Genomic DNA, 24,109 nt, shown 5'->3' with positions numbered 1-24,109 from the left:
TGCTAATAGAGATTGGCGCTGGCAATGTGGGAAGCATCATGGAACATTAGGGGAAAGTAATGCTGTGAATATGAATGTTACGGCTTTATATATCAGCAGCACTTAAGAGCCCTAAATTATAAAATAATTAACTAAAGATCACCTTATTGCTGAATCGTTTTAGAAAAATCCAAGAATTATTAAGGTCTTGATTCTGCTTCCAGGATAGAGTAGTCTCATGGACAGCAGTGGGGTGACCTATGGAGTAAGGTACTAATCCAAAATGATTAAAGGTGGCAGAATTGGGCCCTAAATACTTTATCATCATTAGATTATGCACATTGTTTAGTAGCGAGTAAGTCTAATTCCATGTGGAAGCTCATGACACTGAAAGAAGGGAATGCTATTTGATTTTACTGACAGGAGGGCAAAAGCCAAAAGTAAATGACCAAGCATTTGCTACATCTCTGCTATATTCCAGGGAGAGCAGAAATGTCTGGAATAACTTAAAGGATAGAGAGCTAGTTCACCAGGAATATTTTTGATGCTCGCTTAGCTTGAAATTTTGATATTCTTCTAGTTTTACTATCCTCTAATTTAATTGCCTAGATCCTAACATGTCTTTACAAAGGGCAGCTTGTGGTGGGGGAAAGAAGCCATGTAAGGGTTAGCCAGAATTGTTGCCCTGGTGTGAGGGGAGCTCAGGCCTGATATTAACATGCTTCCTGCAGGGCATACAATTGCCCAGTGTTCCATGGACTCCTGTGGGTTGGCAGAGTATATCTAAGGGGTTCACAAAAGATGACTATGAAAACAAGTTTCAGATCCCAGAAAAGGCATTCTGTTTTTCTGATCAATTAAATGTATGTGAATACCTCCACCTACAGGTCAAAACCTGGAAGTGTTGTTGTTACCATAGCAGCCCATAGTTTAAAACTGTTTCTCACGCTGCATCAAATGCCATGCCGAGCATGTGCAACACTTATAGTTGAATTCTGTTCAGTCAGTTTTTGGTCCAAGACTCCTACGGTAGGGGTCTGCAAACCACAAGCTGAATTTTCAAAGGAGTCCGCACCTCCATTTGAAATTTAGGGGTCTGCAAATGAAAAACGGTTGAAAACCACTGCAAGAGTCCAAAAAGAATGAGTAGGCACAGGTATAGGTCTGCTTCATGAGACCCCTCCACCTATTCAGAAGGCAAATATCCACAGGGAATGTCCAGAAGATATTCTGTTTCTCTGCAGCAGAATGTTTCCTTGTAATCCTCTCCTCGAGTGCAGGACTGTACCTAAGCGCCACAATCCAGCCCAATATGATTACGAAAATATCTTTATTAGCTTCTCTTGTGTTGGAGGTAATTAATTAAGCTCTCTGTGTTTTCCTTTTCTTTTATCTTTCAGTGCTTCCTCTATGGAGCAATAGAGGACTGTCATTGCATTTCCATAACTATATTTTTATTACACACTAGGCATCATGTGTTTTTTTTGCTCTCATTTAATTACTGTACATGCAATCATTTCAAAGACTTTGATTTGTTAACAAAGGCACACATAGGGACATGACTAAAGCTGTGCAAAATATTTGACAAGAAATTAAAGACATTTGAAATGTCCCCATTTTCAGGTTCACTAATGTCGCAGCCCTAAAGCCTATGCTCAAACATGGCATCTGTTTGGCCAATTGTCAGTCAAAAGGTCACATTGGTACCATGTGCAACACCGTAGTGCCGTGTGCCTATTCCCGCTCTTTTCCCTGGTCACCTAAGGGTCAAGCTAGTGCCGTCTGCAAAAATACCAGTGTGCCTGTTCTCGAACATTCTGTTGGTCAAAAGGTCAAGTTGGTGCTGTGTGCAAAAGCATAGGGCTGTGTGCAAAAGTAGTGTGCCGGGTGCAGCTCCTATTGACGTAGAGGGCACCAGCTCGGAACCTGGTTGGTGAAGGAGCTAGGGATCAATCAGACGCTAACACGAGTAAGAGTGTCCAAATAAAACTGTATCTCGCGCCAAAATCTGCAGGAGTATCCGCAGGTTAGCTGGAAGGCCTGATCACCCTTCCAGCCAGGGTCTCCTCCAGATTTTGCTGGCTCATGTCGTGTCATTTTGGTTCTTTGGATTACTTCCCCTCCCCAATTTGCCATGTCCTAGGTGTCTGTACTGCTGGCCAGCTGCGCCTGGAGTGTGGCATGTGCATTTTAATTTCTGTAGATACTCTGTTTGTTTAACTTCTTCCCTTTTTCCCTTCCCTTACTTGGTACCAAGTTGTGTATATAGTATATAAGAGTCAAATTGTTGTATTAATTGCTATTGTGGTTAGTTGGTGTATCTTTACAGTATTCAATTAATGCGTGTACAGTTTACTTGGTTTGTGTATCGGCTCTGGTTTTTAGTGAGCAGTTGATTATAGACTGCATGGATTTCTTGTTGTTGGATGTAAATAGACTGTTTCAAGTTGTGTGTATATTTTTGTTCTGATAGTATTGTTAGTTGGTAAAAGTGCTCCTCCCCAGCCCAAGTTGCAACTCATTCCCCATTAATAAACAACCACTTGGTTTTGAATTACAATCTGTTTTTGTTTTGATTTTCCTCTCTCAATCAAATCCTTACTTGAACCTGCACTGGTCTCGGACAACTAAATTGCAGTGAACACTGCGTGTTTCATGCAAAATATTTTCACGTCACCAGAAAATGAAGGCCAATATTGGGTATAAAAAGGTTAGTAATTGCCTGCTTAGGAAAACAGGAAAGCAGGTGTTTTTTTTGTGTGTGTGTTTTTTTTTTTTTTTACAAAGCAATCTGAAATTTCATTTTCAGGCTAGAATGGGATATATTGCAGGAGCTGGAAGAAGGAAGCTACATGGTATTTATTCTGGATCTCCATTAATTAAGCCTATTCCATGTGCTCAAGTGGGTAATCAGGTGACATTTTAACCTCCTTTATCATAGAGGAGATTGTTATATGTGCTCTCTGTGAACCAATGAGTAATAAGCTAGTTGTCTCTGTTACTGTCCAGAGGCCTAAGCTCAAAGGCTTTCCAGGCACCCCTGCTGTCCCTCCCTCCTAAAAAACAAAACAATACAAAATAAAAAAAAACCCACACAACTTTGGTATGGTACTTCTTTGCCCAGATTTCTGGGAGACAAGTGAAGCAGAAGGAAGCAGCTTTTTTGGAGTGGCATTGTTGGGTGAAAGGCAGTAGAAGGTGTCATTATCCCATTCATCACAGAATAATCAACAGTGGCAGGGACTGGCCATTGATATTTTATGACTCCAAAACACGTGACATGGATGTTTACTAACTTCTCCCTCGTGGCCCCTCCACACTCCTCCCAAAATGCTGTTGATTGTTTATTCTTTTTTTGTATGCACATTATGATCTGTTAGGAACATTGAATTTGCCATACTGGATCTGAGCATTGGTACATTAATTCTACTCTTATTAGACATGGTGTATGTTAATATGTACATTGCAGAGTCTGCACAAAATGTGCGTGTGTGTATGTATATATAATGTATACACTAGAGTTAGGCTATTCCGTGAGGAATATTTTCACAACTTCACTATATTCCTTCTGTTTCTCCGTTGTTTACAATATGGTAAAGCCCTTGGGAAATTAATTGATGTCTGCATCTGCCCAAGGCAGTACTCTTACTTTCATGGGTTTACTTCTTCCAATGGATTTTTTCAAACTAGAAAGGGACATAATTACAAAGTCATTAATTCCTTGGATTTCAGAACTTTTTTTTTTTTTTTCAGAACCTATCTACTAAAGGTGAGGTTACCTGGCAAAGTGCCACACTTATGAGCCTCTCTGATTTCTATGCTTGTCTGCAGGAATCCAGGTGTAATGGCGTGATACCCACATCTTTTGTGAGCACCCCATCTGGTCAGGTGTGACTGCAGTCTTTAAACAATCCCAGTCCTGGTATCAGACCCTACCCAAAAGGCTTCCTCTCTGGAGGCAATGGTTTCACCCTCTCTGGGCTGTTCTTCTATGCATACTACCCTACTTCCTATGGGTTTTGTTCCCAGCCACTCATATGAGTGCTCACAGAGCACACACGTGTGCACACACACACACAATCAAAACAACTTATTTGTTTTTTCACTTTTGCATAACTCAACCCCCCCAATAGCCATGTTCTTCAAATGTAAAAGAAGAAATCACTTTACCCTGAGACCAAGAATAAAGAATTTCACCATAAAGGTGACTTTTTCAAATTACAAGCAAGTAAAATCAGGGACTTATAGTAGAAGCTTGTACGCATTGTTTTTGTCATTGTAAACTCAATAATGAATAGTAGATTGTGTCCTTTTACTTTCTTATTAAATTAGGATTTTGATACAAACTCAAGAATGATATATTTTGTTTCCCATTTTTATACATCCTTTGGAACCAGGTTACAAATGTTAATCTGACACAACATGTATCGTATAAGTGCGCTGAACATATAGGTGTGAATAAACCAAAAATTGTAATATGTTTGGGCCTGAAAATACATTCCTATGCTTGTGAAGCTTAGCTAGCATAGCACAAAGCCTTCTGGGTTCTGCAGCTTTGCTTCACAGTCCCTAATGAGTGAAAGTGTGATCTCTATGAAAAAGCTAGAGCAGTACGAAATTTGAACTGTCGGAGTTGGTGTCTGAGCTTATTTAAGCTCCGAGACTGCTGAAAGAAAAACCAGCAAAGCCTGCAGATACTATGGCTACCACTGGATAGATTGCAGTTATAATTGGCTATTGTGAAGTACAGAAGCGTGGGTGTTAGTTCGCGTCAGTAAATTACGGAATAAGCTCTGAGACACAAGGTATGTTGATTTCTATGTTTTTAAAGAATACACAAAGCAAAGGAAATGCAACAGCTGGTAAAGAACAGAGAATATAAAAATCATTGAATAAACATTGTTAACCTTTGGCCCACCTCACATATATATATACTATAAACAAGAAAGGGCATTATTTAATAGGAAGACCTCAAACCAGTCCACTGGCAAAATCTGAAAAATATACCGACTATCCTTTCAACCCTTTTATAAAAGAAAACAAACAAACAAACAAAAAATCGTACAAAACCTGCACCATGCCATACCTTATTTCAATTTTATACACATTTTTTGTCCTCAGCTATTAACTTATTGCCTATCACTTTTTTTTTCCTGATGCCAAATCACTTGCGTCTATTTCTGTTGAAAGTTAAATATTTTAAAACTGCTTTTTACAGCCAGATTGATATCTGTTCAGATTTCTAATGGGATGACAGCACTGTTCATGACTACAGATAAAATGGATTTTCATGACCCCTGGGAACTGGAAATTCTCAGCCTTGCAGGGTTCAGTACAGAAAGGGAGAAGGACTCAGTAGATGTAGGTTATGTATTTCTTCATAAGATTTCCATCTGCCTGTCACTTTTTCTTAGACCAATACAAACTTTTGTAGTTGTTGTGTGTATGTATATAATACAAAACAGTCACATGGCTTCCAGTCAGGTTAGAAACATTCCACTGATCCGGACATCTCAGCCAGAACCAGGATGTGCAGAGGGACATAAAAACATTTAAAATCATCTGCAAAATGTTGTTTGAACTTTAATGGACCCCAGCTTGTTTGGGGTGATGGTTCAGCTTGGTTCATATAGTGTATTAACTTGTCCACTCATATCTACTGGGAAGAGAAAAGAGATTCTGAGGAACTTCAGTCAAGAAAAACAGCTGAGCAAAAAAAGGAGATGGTGCAACTACTTCTTGACATGTAGAATTAAAGAGGAAATATCCAAAAATATGTGAGAATCCCTGTTGTCTTAGCCTGAGGACTCAGTCCTTCTCATTCATGGAAATCTGGTAGACATTCTTTAATGATTGTACAGTGGTTTTCCTTGTGGACTCGAACATTACAGCAATATTCACAGCTCTTTCTAGGTCCAGTGCCTTTATGAGAACACTCATCTTGCTTTTTCTTAAGTCAAAAATCCTCAGCACAAAAATCAAAACAATCTGTAATGGCATCTTACAAAAGTTTACAAAAATTACAAGTAAAGCAAAAGCTTTTGTAGAGTAGTTGGAAATTAAAAGATTTCCTTCATCCATTAGGTTTCTCAGTTGAAACATAACTTTCACCTACAAAATTTGTTTTTCATACTTAATAGAGGTGTGCTTAAAATCCATTATGTTGTTATACTTTGGCCTAGTCTACACTACAGAGTTAGAATGACGTAAGCTGTCTTGCATCAACCTAACTATGGAAGTGCCTAGACTTAAATTTTGCTCCTGCCTACCGAACTGCCCTGTTACACCGTCTTAATATCTTCACCTCCATGAGTGGCATAGAGTGAAGGTTGATGTAGTTAGGTCAACACAATGTTAATGTAGACACTGCCTTGCTCATATGACTATTAGTGGCCTCCAGGATGTGCACCACAATTCCCCACCCTGACCACTCTGGTCAGCTTTGTGAACTCCTCTGCCCTGAGGCCAACTGGCCAGGGAACCACCCATCCCCTTTAAAGCCCCACAGATTTTTGAAATGCCATTTCCTGGTTGCTCTGTTTGGAGACCGCACCTAGTAACTGCCCAGCTGACCATGCCAGCTACACACTGCAGACATGTTCCTGCTTGTAATACACAGGAGGTACTGGATCTCCTGCATCTGAGGGGAGAAGAGGTTGTGCAGGCACAGCTCTGATCCAGCCATAGAAACTTTGACATCTATGAGCAGATTGTTCAGGTCATGCAGGAGAAAGGCTACAGGAGGGACCAGCTACAGTGTGAAAGCCAAGGAGCTGTGGCAGGCATACCAGAAGGCAAGGGAAGCTATCACTCTGCTGTGGAGTTGCAGACCTGCTGCTTTTACAAAGAGCTGCATGTCTTTCTCACCAGAAACCCCTCCCCCTCCCAGAGCCCCTTGGATACTTCAGAGGATCCTGAGCCGAAAGTCCCTGCCTTCAACAGTGAGGAGATGTTGGACAAGGAGAAGTATGGGGGACAGGCGACTGGGGGAGCCAGCTACACAGCAATCCAGGACATGTTGTTTTTTCTTTTTACTCCAGCCAATCCCTACAGTCCAGCACAGGTGAGTCTGAGGCATGGAAAGGGACCTCAGGTATGTATGTTGTTTGCTTTGAAATTACAGGGACAAAGTCTCAGGACACATCTATTGATTTACTGTTTTTTACTTATGCTAGAAGAAGTGAAACAACCATTACAGGTAGTGTTGCTCTCTGTTTCTCATCCCCCTCTAGAGCTAGGCAAAGGGGGTACTGGAGAACACTTGATTTATGTGCACCAGACTCCTCCACAGGGATCTCGATGAAACTTCTCTGCAGATAGTCTGCAATCCTCTGCCGAAGATTTCTGGGGAGGGCTGCCTTATTTCTTCTGCCACAGTAGGACACTATCCCATGCCACTCAGAGATAACTTCGGTAGAAACCATTGCAGAACACAGGCTAGAGGCATATGGTCCTGGGTGGCAGCTGAACACCTGCAGGAGCTGTTCACTTTCAGCCTCCATTTCCCTCAGGACTGAGAGAGCAGCTAAAGTCACCATGGCCTCTGGAAAACAGTCTCAGTATTCAGTTCACTTTCCCAGCCCTATACACATATACTCATGCCTGTGAGCTATTCTCCCTCATTTCCTCAATTCACTCCTCTCCAGGAACATAATCACCATGGTTTGTGCAAAGACTGCTGCCGGGCTGTATATATTCCAAGGAGAAGTGAGGATGTAGTGTTTACAACTTGTGTGGATCAAGGGGAGTGAGTTCAGTATCCTAAGTTTTGATTTATCTTGTGAATGCCCTGACAATGGCAGCTCTGTGTATTGTATCTTCAGCTGCTGCAAATGTGACCTTGAGGGTCTCTCCATCCACACCAGTCAAATGGCTGAACCAGATAAGAAGGAAGAGGACTCAGAATGACCTGTTCCAAGAGAGCCTGCAAGGCTCTGCTGCTTAAGATACTGAGCACAGGGCTTGGAGGATCACCCTCGTGGATGGCCAGGGATAGAGCGGAGAGGGGCGAGGCACAGGATAGAGCGGAGGTGGCGAGGCACAGAAAAGGAAGGGGCTGTGCAGCAGGAGATGCTTGCACTTGTCAGGGAGCAAACAGACATGCTGCAAACTCTGGACCTGCAGATTTAACAATCCAGTACTTGCCCCCCTTTGCAGCCCATACTGATGTTGGTAAAGTGACCCTGGTGATCCAGCAGTGCTTGCATTAGCATAGAAAAGTATCTGGTTTTGTTAAAATACTCTGTGGCCCCTCCACAGTTTGGGTCCCCCTGTGCTGCAAAACCATCCAGTATGTCTTGCACATTGCTCAGAGTCACAGTCCTTCATAGCAGGAAGTGCTTAATGGCATTGCATTCTTGCATTACAACAGCCCCTGTGGTGGATATCCCAATTCCAAATTGATTCCTGACTGCTCAGTAGCAATCTGGCATTGCAAGTTTCCACAGTGTGATTGCCATTCTCTTCTCCACTGTCAGTGCAGATCTCATTTTGATGTCACTGCGCTGATGAGCTGGGGCAGATTTGGCACACAGATCCTGGAATGTAGCCTTGTGCATCCGAAAGTTCTTCAGTCACTACTCATCATCCCAAAACTGCATGACAATGTGATCCTACCAATCAGTGCTTGTTTCTCAGGCCCAGCACTGGCACTCCACTATCAGAAGATTTTCCATGAATGCCACCAACAACCTTGAAATGTTTCTTTCTATGCCCCACAGCAATCTGGCCTCTAATGAATAAACATGTTCCCTGGGGTTCCTCTAGTAGCTATGCAAATATTGCAGGATCAGGTGGCCAGTGCTTGCAACACTCATCAGAATAGTGCAGAGTGGTGCAGGGCCCAGGCTTCTGTTAGAGATGGCAGACGGTGAGGCGGGACACATGGGTTTGTAGTATTTTTAAAAGAGGTGTGAAACTTTATTTGGTGCAGATGTAATTGTGGGATGCAGAATACTTCATTATGGGAAGTTGAATCCATACTCCCAGTAACCCAGTGTGACAAATTTTGCCCCCATGAAGCACTGCAAAAAATTCCTAAAACACCCTGTGCTGGATGGGAGCAAGTTGCCCAGTGGGGTACTTACCCATGGTGCACTGTTCTCTGCATTGACATAAGCGCTCCTAGTGAGGACGTGCACCACTCACACCAGGAGTGATTGTGGACATGCACAAATGATTTAATTACGGCGCGTCTGTACCACAATGGAAATCAGGTCAACTTTATTGTGCAGAATAGACATGGCCTCCATCTTGTCAGGTTACTCTGGAAAAGACAATTCTTCAGCTACTACAAATACCACTGTCCCCACAAGAGATAGGGAAAAAATATCTTCTCTTGTCTTCAATAATATTTGCATACATGCATTGTTCAAGCCACTTCAAATCTACTTTATACCCTTCCTCCTTTTCATTATGCTGGAAACCTTCCATATTTCCCTAGGTGACACATATTCAACTTCTGGTTTTTGTTTTTGATTTTTTTTTTAACACAAGTCTTTAAACTGCTGCTTCACTTTTATTGAGCTCTTGTGGTTTTAGTATCCCAGCCTTATCACCAGATTTCATTGTTTTCTCATACACAGAAAGCAAAGCGTGTATTTTAATTGTAGATCATTTAGTTCAGATTAAAGAACAGATAGATATAATATGAAAAAAATGCACTGAATCATTCTGTACATTCTGCAGCTAAGCTAAAACATAAAATAGCAGCTGCCTCTAGGTGCCCCAGTGCAGAGACTCCTCTATACTTAAAACTACAGTACACAGAAAAGACAATGACAAAATCTGCTTTTGGTTTCATCTCTAGGTTCAGTTATTTTCAGCCTTTCTGGTCTCTGACACCTCAAATTCATTGACTGAATCGAGCAAGAGTATCAAAGTATAGAGTTTTTCTTGAGGTCTTCTCTGAAACACTGCTCTCTTCTCAGATAAGAAGCTTGTCAACTTTTAAATCAGGTTATACTGTTAGTAGTTTGGTGTCTCCAATGTTCTCAGCCTTATTTCCATTTTAGAGCCCAATCCTGCAAACCATGATGCTTGTAAATGGGGCTAATTATGTGAGCAATGTTTCCAGGTGTACTGCTGGGTTGGAACCTTAGCTTGAGTCTAAAAACATGTCAACTTTTTATTTTACATTATAAAATTTCTCACTATAAACATTTAATACTTATGGGCCAAATTCTGATGCACATTTTAATTTTTATCTCAGTCTAAACTGACTGCAACTGGTCTGAGTAAGAAGTTTGAAGTAAAACTATCAAAACTAATTTTCCTTAAACTTGGATTTTTGCTTAGGACTACCAATCAAAGTTTGAGGGTTTTGGCATCAGTTGTTGAGCTTTCTGTGTGCAAAATTTCTGAAAGGAACCTATGAAAATTAGTGTCCTTATTTCATACACTTATAATTTAAAGTGGCTGAACCAGTTTTTTCCAACACAGAAGTATTATTCATTTCAGGTTAACATGAAGCATGACAAATATCAGGTCAAAAGAAATCAGCTGTAGCATGCGCTCCCATGATGGGATGATCACACTTGCTAAAATGTTTGTGTCTGACTATGCACATTTAATGAAAGACTATAGTTAAATCTCATTAATGATGGTATTTAACCCCACAGATAAATGAATAATAAAAAAATAGAGTTAAAACCATGACTGTCTCTCCAAATTACTGAGGTATCAACTTAGATTTTTGTACTCAGCTCTGAACATATTGCCTCGTATGTCTCAGATATTTATCAATTGAATTAATGTAGCTGGAAGTTGAATCTTCTTTGTTCACAATAATATTAAGTCCCAGTCATGTACATCCAAAAAATAAATCAGAGGTCTATTTATATAGTCTATCACTTGGATCCATGATGGATTGCTGAATAAACATGTCAGGACCTAATCCATTCATAACAACATATAACTTTGATCAGTGGAAGAGCTAACTGAAAATCAGAACTTCTACCCTGTGAGAAATTTGGCTATTTTTGACAGTTTTCAGTGCAAGTCAGGACAAAAACACTAAAATATCAACATTTTTGGCAGAAAGTTTAATAAATTATTACATAAATATTTTGTCTTGGGTTGCTGAAATGACTTGAAACAGTTCACTTCAGCTTGGTTTGACTTAAAATTGTATCATCTGTCTGGCCAAATTACATCTCCCCTTATGTACTGCAGCTGCTCTTTCAGCAAAACTGCTACTATTTACCACAGGATTCCTATAACTAGAAAGCATCATGGGGAATGTAGATTTGCTGGGGAGCTCAGCCTATAGAGGGAAAATGGGGGCATGAGACACACAATATACGACTCTCAATAGGAAACGTGGCAAGTTTGGAAAGAGAACGGGGATATGAGGCACCTGAACTATAGCTCACAGGAGACACTGCGGCATCTCTGGCAAACACAGACTAATATCTACCTGACCCTAAACAAAATACCCTGTTTCTCTATTGCTGACAAAAATCAACATTTTTATGGCAAAATCGATGTTTTACCAGGAACAATTCTGATTTTTGTGGAAACTGCATTTTCTCTCAAAATAAATAATTTTAGATGGCAAATTCCTGAATTGTTCTAGTTAATGACAAAGACAGTTACACAGAAGTATGAAGAAAAGACAAGACATATTAAACAGATCTTCCTCTACTATGGAAAAAGCCTGCAGGAAAGGACTCTGGGGAATGACTCAGTGTGACCGTTCCCATGTGCTGTTTCTCTACTATTGTTCTATTTTGGATGGAACTTTGCCCTCTTCTGGTGAAGGTTAGATCTCCAGAGTTTTTCCTGAATAGGAACAGAGTACAATCTGACTAAACACTTCAGGATTTAGCCCTATAGAATGTGTAGCACTGAGCAAATTTAAGTGGACATACATGGTGTTAAGATGGTTTTAAAAAATGGAGTAAGACAGGATGGTTTTCAGATTTTCTTCAGGATCATTGAAGTTTATCATATCAAATCCTGCTTAGGGACTTTGAAGTTCATGGGTGATTTACCCTGGACTGCAGGAATATGCCATAGTCTATTAAGTAAACACTGGAAATGCACATTCATGCTTGAATTTCAAGTGTTTAAATATCATTCTGATTACATTCCATTCAAAAAAATCATTTCGGGCTAGCTTGTGGCTCAGTCACAGGCCTGAGTAGTGTTTGGTGCATAGGTATACTGTCCCAAGGCTACACAGGGATGGTAGTGTGGGGTTTTTTTGTGGGTTTTTGTTTGTTTGTTAATGAGATATCTCTCTGATGCACAATTCCTTCAGCGACTCCTGTCAGGTTTAGAGAGGAAGATATTAAAGTAATTAGCTACAGACCTTTAAAAGGTACAGTATAGTCCTCATCATGCACCCAACCAGCCCTAGAGGCTGGCAGAGCAGGAGGGGAAGAGGTCTAGTTCTGCTTACTGTCCATCTTCCCTGGCCTCTTCTCCCCAAGGCCCTGCAATCTCCAAAGCACCAGGAGCTGCGCTCTGGGAAGCCCTGACACTCTGCACAAGGAGATGTGGCGGGTGAGGGAGGAAATGCGTCTGTATGCGAGAAATCTTTAGTCTCTTTTACTTGGCCATGTTTAGGATAGTCACAATCTAGCCTTTAGTGATTTAAACATTTGTCTTAGTGGAAATAATAACCAATGTAAACTGTAGACTAATCCCTTGAAAACTAACAACCAAAACAGCTGATTTTGAGCAACAGTATCATTTTAAAAAAGTAATGTATTAAAAACTGTTATTTTCTCCCCCCCCACGTTTTCCCCCTAATTAGCATAACTGTCCAGTATTCCTTAACTAAAATATTGTATGCCCAGTTCAACTCTGTGAAATTATACTGTTTGTATTATAAATTCCTACGAATAAATCTTAATACTGAGATCGCAGTCTTTTAATGTAAGGGGTTCGGATGGCACCATTCTAATTCTAATGGTTACAAATAAAGCTCTAATGCAAATTTACAGTTGCAAAAATAAATAGCATTAATCAGTGATTACTTATCAATCCTTGTAGTATTAATCAGGCTAGAAAACCTGTCTGAACTGAGTCAACAGGTTCAAAGTGTTACTGGGCACTGGTTAAGATCCCCCATTCTTCACTGCATTGCACATGGGTGGATCCACTCTTCTAGAACCTCATTGTCTCCAGCGGGACTCCATACAGGTCCCCCCCACGCCAGGGCTCATGGCAGGATCAGAGCTTAAGTCAAGACCATTACTAAAACATTAAGAGAACATTAAAAAGTTGTTCTATATCTTGTTTAAATCATAGCTCTTGAACATGAACAAATATTTAGTAATTCCTTGAGTGAAGATAGTGTTCCGTTTTTTCTTTCATTTGGTTGAAATGTTTGGCTCACTTTAAACCATTTTGCTGAATACATTTGACAAGTTAATTTTTGAAATATTTTATTTATCCCAATTCCTTTTAATTTGTATGTATTCATTTCTTCTCTAAAAACACTAAAATCTCTGATACATTTTAATTGTCTGGCATCTATTGTTTCCCCACCCCCAATAACTGAAATTGGCTTTGTACAGAAATGGATACACATTTTAAAAACTGTGCTTTCCTCCTCAAACAATATTTATTACATAGTACGAACCAAACAAGACACTTCACTTATGCATTTTTCATTATATAATATGCTGCAAATTAGATTTTGGACAAACTAGCTCTGCACACTTGGGGTTATTCCAAACTTTAGACAGAGTTTGGAGGGGGGGAAGATTTCTGAAATAAATTAAATATTTGAGTACGACGATACAAACAATTATAATTTGTTGATCTTTATATCATGTTGTGAGGGCAGATGCAACAAATCTCACAGAACAAATAAGGCTGTTCATCTCAATGACAGCTTTTTGGAAGATTTATTTATAATCCATTTATAATATATGCCTCTTAGACTACTCACCACCTTGTGAGGCCTTGTCTATGGTAGTAATTTTGAGAACTGCAATTCCCAGTGGTTGTAGTTCCACTGGTGGTAGCATTAGTGTAAACAGCTTTAAATGGGCTCAGCCATTTTTACCACTGTAGATATGTCCACAAAGCAGCTGCAAACATGCTTATCAGTATGGGTAGGTAAATGTGCTAGTTCGGCTCAAGCTAGCATGCTAAAAATAACAGTGTGGCAGTGGCAGCACTGGTGGCAGGTTGGTCTAGCTGCCAAGTATATACCCAGGGTTGGGCAGGTTTGTACATGGGTTATTATTATCCACATAGCATGCTCCCAGCTGCTGTGTAGGTATACCCTTGTGGCCTCAGCCACACTAATGGTACTCTGGATGGAATTATGCCTATTTAATTACTGGTCTGAAAAACTCTAGTGAAGATATAGCCGTGAGGCTCAATTCAGAAGTATGTAAATGTCACTGTAAGGTACATGCCAGAAAGTTCAATTAGTGAGTGGATGCTATCATAGCTAAAATAGAGGGGGGATAGTAGGTGAAGTTGTGGTATATTGCAACCTACTGGTTTCTCTTCCTCCTCTAACACCACTCCTCTGCCATCTCATCATAAAAATGACACCAGTTTATCAGCATGTAACTCATACTTCAACTTAACTATACTCCTGGCTAGATTCATACCAAATAATATGGGCAGATAGCCTGAGTCAGCTAGGTCTAGGATAATTCAGTCCTGGAGAAGGCTGGCTGTGTTCATATAGCCATTCTCCCGGAGTTTCTGCTAGAGGATAAAAGTGCTTTAAACTCCATTGATGGCTGTTACATGAGGCTGCAGCATGTCCCATGCAGTTCTGCACATAAGCTATTTTACATGTAGATACATATTTGTAAATGTTTAAAGTGCAGGAAACTGCTATAACAATTCAGCTTGGGTCCACATTGGGAACAGAGAAGAATATTCCAGACAGGGGTGGCTCTAGGTATTTTGCTGCCCCAAGCACGGCAGGCAGGCTGCCTTTGGAGGCATGCCTACGGGAGGTCCTGCGGTTCTGCAGCTTCGGCATACCCGCCGCCTAATTGCTGCCGAAACCGCAGGACTGGTGGACCTCCTGCAGGCAAGCCACTGAAGGTAGCTTGCCTACCCCCCTCACAGTGACCGGCAGGGCGCCCACCACAGCTTGCCGCCCCAGGCACACGCTTGGCGTGCTGGTGCCTGGAGCCGCCCCTGATTCCAAAGCAAAGTACAGAAGTCACCACTACTGGATAGATCCTCTTCAACTTTTGAACTCTGTTCTTCTCTTTTTTCCCTCTCAGACTTGGTTTGCTATGATCTTCTATTTCATCCTTTTAGTCTGTGATTTTTTTTTTGATTTTTTTTTTTACTATTGGAATAATTTACATTAGTATTCCCAGAGATTTCTTTAACAATCCTTCTAGGTGTGTTTAAGGTCTTAAAATAGGTGATACAAAGGGCTGAGTCTTTTTGGTAATAACAGTATTTTATTTTATTTTTCTTATAATTATGGATTCTTTAAAACTGTGAGCATATCTAGTCTACTTTTAAAGTAGCCTAGTTATAATGTAGTTGCCGATAACAACAGCCTTTCTGACCTCTGCATTAGAGTCATGGGGATTAAATGAAATCACTAAAGAGCTTAGCATTGTAAAACCTACTTTAAATGCTCTGGAGTATAACCATTTTATTGACTAACCCCCTGACTGTATTATTATTGTGGGAGGGGTTTTCCACACATTTAATATACAAACAGAAGTCCACTACCAGGAGGAGTTTACAATCTTAATGAGACAGAAAATGTGGATTTTTTGCTATTAATTTCAATGGGGGTAGGATTTCACCTATCAAACCTAAATTTAGATTACTAAGAAAAAGACTTTGTTTAAAATATCTGGTACTCTAACTGCTCTATGATAGTTTTGTCTGAAATGTTCCCAAGTGCATGTACAGGACCAACTAGATGAGGGAACATCAGAGTCTCAATATGTAGATGAAGAGAGGGTAAAATATTAACCAAAATGGAACCAATATGCTAGCACAAAAAAAAAGTTTTATGGAATATTTAAATGTAGGAGTCAGAGGAAGCTGATAGAGGCTAAGTGTAGCGTATCGAAAACTGTTAACATTACACTTTTACTTATTAGGTGTTTTCTGTGCTTGCTTGCAGGCTAGGGGACTCTTCAGGGAAGCATGTGGTAGCAGCCAGTCTGCAAAAAGCCAGCCTAAAGTAAGGTGGGGTTAGTTGTGCCTCTATTTTAGGGAGCAGTCTGCTCTCTCTCTTTCTCTCTCTCTGGTTTTGGTGTGTTCCAGATTCTGTGAAAAGTGCTGACCTATGTTCTTCTTCGCCCCCAGCCAAGGGCCTTATTCCTAGGCATGGCGTGATGGGGCCAAAATATTTTCAAATTTTAGTATGGTTTTTGTGTGTGTGTGTGTGTGGATTCAAACATAGCCGTTTCCATCGGGATAGTTTCTTCTTATGCACAACATTCAACAGCTCTCTTAGGTCTGTGTATTTTACTCCAAAACTAAATTGATCTCTGAGATACTCTTTTTGAAAATGACCAAAACAACAAGAAGCAGACAGTTTTTGCATGCTTTCCAAAAATTCAGATATATTTTCTCCTTCTGTAATGTTCTTAGATAAAAGTATATTTTTCTGTTTTTAAAAAAAATCTTTGGAAGATATATAATGTTTCTTCAGTATCTTCATTAGGTCCTTATACTACAGCTCAGGTGGATCTTATGGAGAACATAAATCTTTATGCACTGCAAATATTGTTTTTCCCCACCAAAGGAAAACAGTCCTTTGTTTATCAGTGTCTTCTTTAATATTTACATAAAAATACTGCTCAAGTCTCTTAGTATATGTTGCAAAATCTTTCTCTTTTTCATTCATTTAGAAAATATCCATTTTGCCATATGTAGCAATTTTATCTTTCTCTCTCTATTTTATAATCTCTCCTTCAGCACCAGTTTTCTTGGTTACAAACCTGACATACACATAGAAGTTGGATAAAAACAAAATCCTTTTTCTGGAAAGTTGCAACATAACACTGTTTTATTTCTGAAAATCCTCAACCCTGACACACAAGAATTAAAAACACACACACAGAGAAAGCAGGCTGTTTTATAAGGCAGAGAAGCATAACTCAATCCACCTTGCTCTAAACTGGCTCTTTGCAGACAGACTACAGAAGATTTACGGTACGTCTACATTGCAATATAAGACCAGGGTTCAAACTCAGTCTGAAATGTAACCCCTTCCCTTGAATCTACACACAAATTATACTAACCCAGGGCTTAAACCCAGAGTTCCAGGACCCCACAGGCATGGAGAGACTGAGTCAAGCCTGGGCTTAGTGTTCAAGCCCTATTGCTTTGGCGTGTAGAGCTCCCCACTGGACCTATGATCTAGGGATCCACTACAAATATTCCATAATCCCAAGGGCGTACTTTCTTTGTTCTCTGGGCAGTCAAGTTTGGTGAAGAGTCAAGTTTTCCCACATTTCACCATTTACGAAGGATTAGAGCAGCCACATTTTGGGAGGGCACTAGGACGTCTCAGATATGGGTGGTTGGATTCCAGTCTGCACAATGCAGCGTAGACCATGGAACCCCAAATTGGGATTCGTGGTTTAACAATTCCTAACCTGCAGTTACAAACGAGTGTAGATCAGTGATGGGCAACCTGTAGCCCACAGGCCGCACACGGCTCATCAGGGTAATTTGCTCACAGGCCACGAGACAGTTTGTTTATATTTGCACGGCCATCCGCAGCTCCCAGTGGCCGTGGTTCACCATTCCTGGCCAATGGGAGCTTCTGGAAGTGGCGGCTAGCATGTCTCTGTGACTTCCTGCAGCTCTCATTGGCCGGGAATGGTGAACCACAGCCACTGAGATCTGTGAGCAGTCATGCCAACGTAAACAAACTGTCTTGTGGCCTGTGAGTGGATTACCCTGATGGACCATGTGCTGCCCACGGGCCGCATATTGCCCGCCACTGGTGTAGATGCTCAAGCCATAGGTTAATAAACCCAGGGCCTGCTAATTCATGTTCTCCTTATCCTGGGCTTACACTGCAGTGTAGACATATCACTTGCTTCCCTCACAGCCCCCTAGCCTGCAAGCAGGACCAGGAAATCTCTTAAAAGTTAAAGTGATTGCTTGTTACTTTTACACAGTTTTCAATACACCACACCGAGTTCACTCTTCTCAAAAGAATGTCAGCAATACAAAGGTATCTATCTCAGTGTGTAATTAGGAACTGAACCAGAATTGCCAATTAAGTGAAGGAGGGACAGGTTTGATTCTCTTTATAAACAAATCTCACCTTTTCATTTATGTTTAAAGGACATGATGAGAATATCATTGCCACAAAATATAATTGCACTCTAACTCGGCCTGCTTTATGCACTGCAACAGAAGCAGGTTTGATTTTAACAGTTTTAAATTAATATATTTGCTTGTTAATTATTCTTAGGACTTCTTTTATTGATAAGCTATTTTCCTCCTCTTCAAATTTTTGCCCTTAAAAATCCATGTACTTAGCCAGATATATGTGACTGAGAGAGCCTGGCTGAGATGAGAGTCTTGAGCTTTGGTCTCCTATAACCCGCTTGATTGGCCTATCACTGGGTGATTGGCTATTCTAGGGTGGGATGCTCTCTGGTTTTGATGAGAAATTCAATTTGAGACCTGAAAAACCTTCCCAAAGAAAGTTTCATTGAAACAGATATACTACCATGAAAAGTTTTGGATCCAGTTAAATGGATTTTCCAATGAAAAACCCTCTCGTTAAAAAAATTCCTGACCAGCTCTACTGGTCACAATGAAAAATCTAATTATAATTAATTTTTAATGCCCCAGTTCATCACAGCATTTCATCAGATGTTCAAGTCAGATTGATTCAAGTTAAGCATGTGCTACAATGGGTCAAAATCATAGTATAGTTAAAATAAAACCAACAGCCCCAATATTATTCAAATGAAACAGTAAAATATTTGTCTCTTTAAATTCAAGAAAAATGCTCATATTCATCTCTTGCTGGAGAAAGTACTGGCAGTCAAGCTTCTTTTAGCTCCCTACTCACTTTGAGTATGAGATTTGCCTAAATATATTTAAAATCACTATTTAAAATAGCTAAATATGTACTAATCAAATCAGAGTGCCCTGGATGACTCCTTTTTGTATGTGCAGTGCAACTCCTTTCAAATCATCACATAATCACATGCTCACCTATTCCTTATTGAAAAGGACTTTGGTTGATGCAGGAAGCTTCCAGGTTCAAAGATTGTCTTGTATCTTTGTTCTCATATGCCAGTTTCTTAGATTACTTTTTTACTCTGGGTCTGGACACATTTCTCTTCATTCTAATCAGCAATATTTTTGAAAGCTTTTTTTCTCCCTCTTTTAATATGTGAAATATTAGAAATGTTTATATGCAACAAAGGCTGCCTGAAAAGTAAAAATACAGTAATTGCAAAACTTACTGATTTGACCAATTTTTCTTATTGTACAGAGTTATAGGAATTCTATTTAAGAGACTGTAGCTGTGATTGATTCACAATAAAATTTTGGGTAACATTTTCAGAAGTTCCTGCATGACCTAGGAGCCTAAGTTTCATCAAAAATCAGTGGGACCACTCACAGCTGCAACTGGAGTAAATGGAACCTGTGCTTTGAATATAGAAAACACTGTGCAATGGTAAGTACACTGAAAAATCAGACTCTAGTGTCTCATATTGCCCACTTAAAACTAGGAGACACATTGGACCTTAATTTCTCTGTAAAATGGGGTTGTTAATATATCACATTAGTAAAGCACTCAGATACTGTAGTGATTTGCACCATAGAGAAGCTCATCATGAAATTAACCATTCTTGCAGTAAATAAGTCATGGGACCACATGTTGAACAATGAGAAGAAAAAGAACTGAATAGCTTCTCAGTGAATGAGCACTATGAATGAGGCAGGGATCCTGCAAGGAAAAAAAAATGTATGGGATAATGTAAATAAAAATAAAAACTATTATATTGTCTGCACAACTGGGGGACAAATTCAGGTTGGACAGAATTCTGGCATTTTCTAACTTCTGAATGCTTGATTTTATTCTTTATTGGTATTATAGCACCGAGAAGCCCAAATCATGGAACAGGACCCCATTGAAACCTGAATGTTATTTTAACATAGGTTTGTGTGTAATTCTCTATAATATACCTCCACCTTGATATAATGCTTCATTGGGAGCCAAAAAATCTTACCGCGTTATAGGTGAAACTGTATTATATTGAACTTGCTTTGATCCGCCAGAGTGTGCAGCCCCACTCCCCCGGAGCACTGCTTTACCGCGTTATATCCAAATTTGTGTTATATCGGGTTATGTTATATTGAGGTAGCGGTGTATCTAGAAATGTCTTTGTTTTGAGTGTGTAATAATTCAGGATTTTATTGCATTAATGCAACAAAACCATACATAAGTATCCCAACTATCTGAAACACCAGGCAATAACTCTCTAAGGGAATAATGTACATCCAACTCCTTCTGTCTTAGGGTTAAGAATTTAACTGCTTTCAGTGAGCTACTATTCTAGCTACCTGGCCACCAATGAACTCTTTCTTAGCATGCTCCTTACTGGTAACTAACCCTTTAACATTAAATACAGCAATCAACTGCAGCTCTGAGATGTTTGTAAATTAAAACAGGTTGAACTTTCCTTCCTTTCCGTTGGTAAGTATTTTGGTTCCTCATATTTTTCTCCTGATTTTCCTTTTAAAGTATTCCTGAGACGGCTATAGATCCTTCCAGATGCTGAGAGAATGAAAGTGATGATTGCTGAGGGAACCCAATAAATGTATGTTAAAAATGAAAACTCTTATTATATGGTCAAAATTATTATATTACCCTTTAATATAAAATGTGCATTCATTTTAGTTGTAAACATGCAAACATTGTGCCCCATATTTCCTCCATTCTCTTTCCCTTTATTTCTTACATCCTAGACTTGTGGTTCAGCAACTGCTAGATCAGGGCAGATGATTTTCCACCACTCTCCTTTATGGGATTAAAGCATGGAAGAGCATCTTTAAAAGCACCACTAGAGTTCCATAATAGCCCCCTCAGCAGCTGCTGCCAAGTGGATTCAGAGAATCATGGCCATGTCTCTGCATAGCACTATACTCTTTTCAGGATGTTCCAGCTTCCATAGGCTCCCTGGCAGAGCGGAAGTTGCAGCACCTCCTTACTGAGGGACTCTACTGCCAAGGACTGTTTGCCTTAATGTGCGTTAGAAAGCAGCTTGCAGAAACCAGAGTGAATCTGGGCCAGAAAATGAGAGAGATAAAAACTTACAATATTTGAAACTGAGAGATTTCACACATCAATTTAAGTGTAAAAATTAAGGAATGAAGTGAATAACATTTCTCACTGTGAAGATGAAATACTTTAAAAAATTAATTAACCAGCCCATGTTCTGCTATTCACCTTTATTTAAAGTTCAGCATTATTATTAAGAATCAGTGGAAATGAAGAAATACCCTTGCTAGAATAATTTTGTTTCTCAGATAAGTAACTTTTCCTCAGTTTGCTGCACCAGCTAATATCTGTAGGGTATCTTCATCAAGTGAATGGAATAATTAAGATTTTCAGAGCCAGGGGTTAATTCAACTATTCTATTATTAGGCATCAAAGAAAGCATCAAAGAAATACAGTTTTAGACGAATATATTATTTCTGAATTTACTATTCAAGGCTCAGGCTTTTCTCCCTAGCGGTACAACTTTCACTCTATGTAACAAACTCTGGTCTAATGTACTGGAGCATCTGGCAGAGCTAACCTCAAAACTTTGTCCATGGACAATTTCCTGTTGGCTTGCAGAGAGCTGGCTGGTGTTATGGTGCCCTTCTAGCAGAGAGAAAAGATGTGAGGGGAAATTAAAGGAAAAGTAAACAGGGTAATTAACTCTTTTTCAGAATAGACAAAATATTTATTGTACTAAAAACGAGTAAATATATGTAAATATTTTCCTAATACTTCTATCTCATGTTCAGCAAATTGCTGCCCAGCTGGATTAAGTTGTAAAAGAGCCTTGCTGGCCAAAAATCAGGGTAGAGGGAGGACAGGGAAATTCAGGTGGCACTGTTCTTTAAGTATCTGCAGAGGGGAAGGATATCCAGAAACCTGTACTGTCATTCTTTCATTGGTCAGGAGGGGCCAGAAGAACTGCACCCACTAGTAATGCCATTCTTGGGATACCGAGGATCTCCTAACACTGCCACTGCTCTTCAGGAGGTCAGGAATGAAGGGACCTACTGCCATCTGGTGACACTACTGTTTAGGCAGCCATGGATTGGGAGAGGTTGAACCCTAGTGCTGCAGCTGACCTCCAGGAGGCCAGAGAAGGAGAAGAGACCTCCTACTATTCCTTTGCCACTCTCTGTGCACTTGGAGATGACAGGGTCCTGATTGCTGTCACTGCCATTCCTGTTTCTCTTCAAGTGAATAACGGACTATATTCCTCCTCGTCTTCAGATGGCAAAGGAAGAGGAAGCTCCTGGCTTCCACAACTATGGCTATGCCTACAACCCCACCTACTACAGTTGGTGATTCCTTGTCTGGGGAAACTCCTGTAGGAAACCAGGGTGGAAGCATACCTCCTACACACTACTAAAGAATCCTGAAGAAAAGGGTCTGCAGAGGAGACAGCCACCCTCTGTACACAAGGCCCTGTGTAGGGAGTGGAGAACTGCCACTGCTTTACTTTGGAGCGGAGGCCATCAAAGAACCCTGTGTGCAGGTCCCTCCCTGCCATCCCCACCCAGCCAAAGCTTTACACATGTGGGGATCCCTCCCTCCATCAACACTCTGCCATCTCAGCAGAGGACCTTGTGTAGAGAATCTCTCCTACCTCCTTCCCCCACCAGAGGACTGTTTTTTTGTGAGGTAGTTCCATCTGTTGTGGTAGCAGTGATGTCCCTTCTCTCCCCCGTAAACACAGTGCTCCTACTGCTGGGGAGGCAAAAGGGATCCTCACATAGGACCTTATGCTGTGATAGCAGGTGAGTAGCAGGAAAGCCCCTTTAAAAAGGACATGTTTGTTGTCAAGAGGAGATTTCCACACAATGTCTTCTGCTGGGGTGGCAGGAGAGATTCTATATGCGACTGAGTCTTGGTGCAGCCAGTTATTGTGTTTTTTTATCATGAGTCTCACAATACCTATGTTTTACAGAAAATTCCAAATGCTGCAATCAACAGATGACACAAGGATCTCAGGTATCATTAAAAGATTAAGTTTCTAGCACTCGTGGTTGCATAGAAAAGCATAGAAACTAGAAAGGAGTGCATCCTAGGCTCAGAAACCATAAAGCAAATAAAAATAAGCCAAACTGTATTAATAGGCTTAGAAATAATGAGTTTAAAACATATCTCATGATTTTTTGGAAGGTCCCAACTCACAATTTTGAGGGTTGGCAATATGATCCAGGGCTTCTTTTTTTCTTGAATGTAGCCCACTAACAGACAAGGAATAGGGAGACAATCAGTCATCCAAAATTTAATAGTTATGTCCCCTGCCACTGCACTGTATGGATTTTTTGGCCCTGGTCACCACCATTGCAAAAATTGGACAGAGAAATATTGGGAGTGGGGCTACATGTGGGGTTCTTTAGTCCCATTTCCCATTCCCCCCCAAACACACATACGCACGTCCTTAATGCAGTCCTGCTTCCTATTCTCCTTTTTTCTCACCAGTTTTCAAATTCCCTTCATTTTTCTCTGTCACTCCTCCACTTAATGAGTCTCTCTCTCTACCCTGAGAAAAAGTGTACATGAGGGTTCCCACTCCAATAGTGTATCTGTAAAGCAGATATGGCAAAGGGTATCATAAAAGAGAGAACCTAAAATACACACGGCTCTGCATACTGGGCCCACTGTCTTGTTACTTCTTCAATCTTTCTCTCTGTCGGGGTTATGTTAGGATGATGACTCCTACCCTTCAATATAGAGCAAATGGAAAAGCAGCCTACTGCTCACTAACAGGCCATCAAGGGAAACCAAGAGCTCTCTATACATTGTATCAAGTATCAAAGGGGTAGCCGTGTTAGTCTGGATCTGTAAAAGCAGCATATCTACACCAGCGACACCATCACAGGACCTAACCAGATCAGCCACACCATCACTGGTTCATTCACCTGCACGTCCACCAATGTAATATACGCCATC

Source organism: Chelonoidis abingdonii, chromosome 3 (assembly GCF_003597395.2).
Source record: "Chelonoidis abingdonii isolate Lonesome George chromosome 3, CheloAbing_2.0, whole genome shotgun sequence".
NCBI lineage: Eukaryota > Metazoa > Chordata > Testudines > Testudinidae > Chelonoidis > Chelonoidis abingdonii.
The sequence above is the reverse complement of the archived record's forward strand: the minus strand, read 5'-3'. Positions refer to the sequence as shown.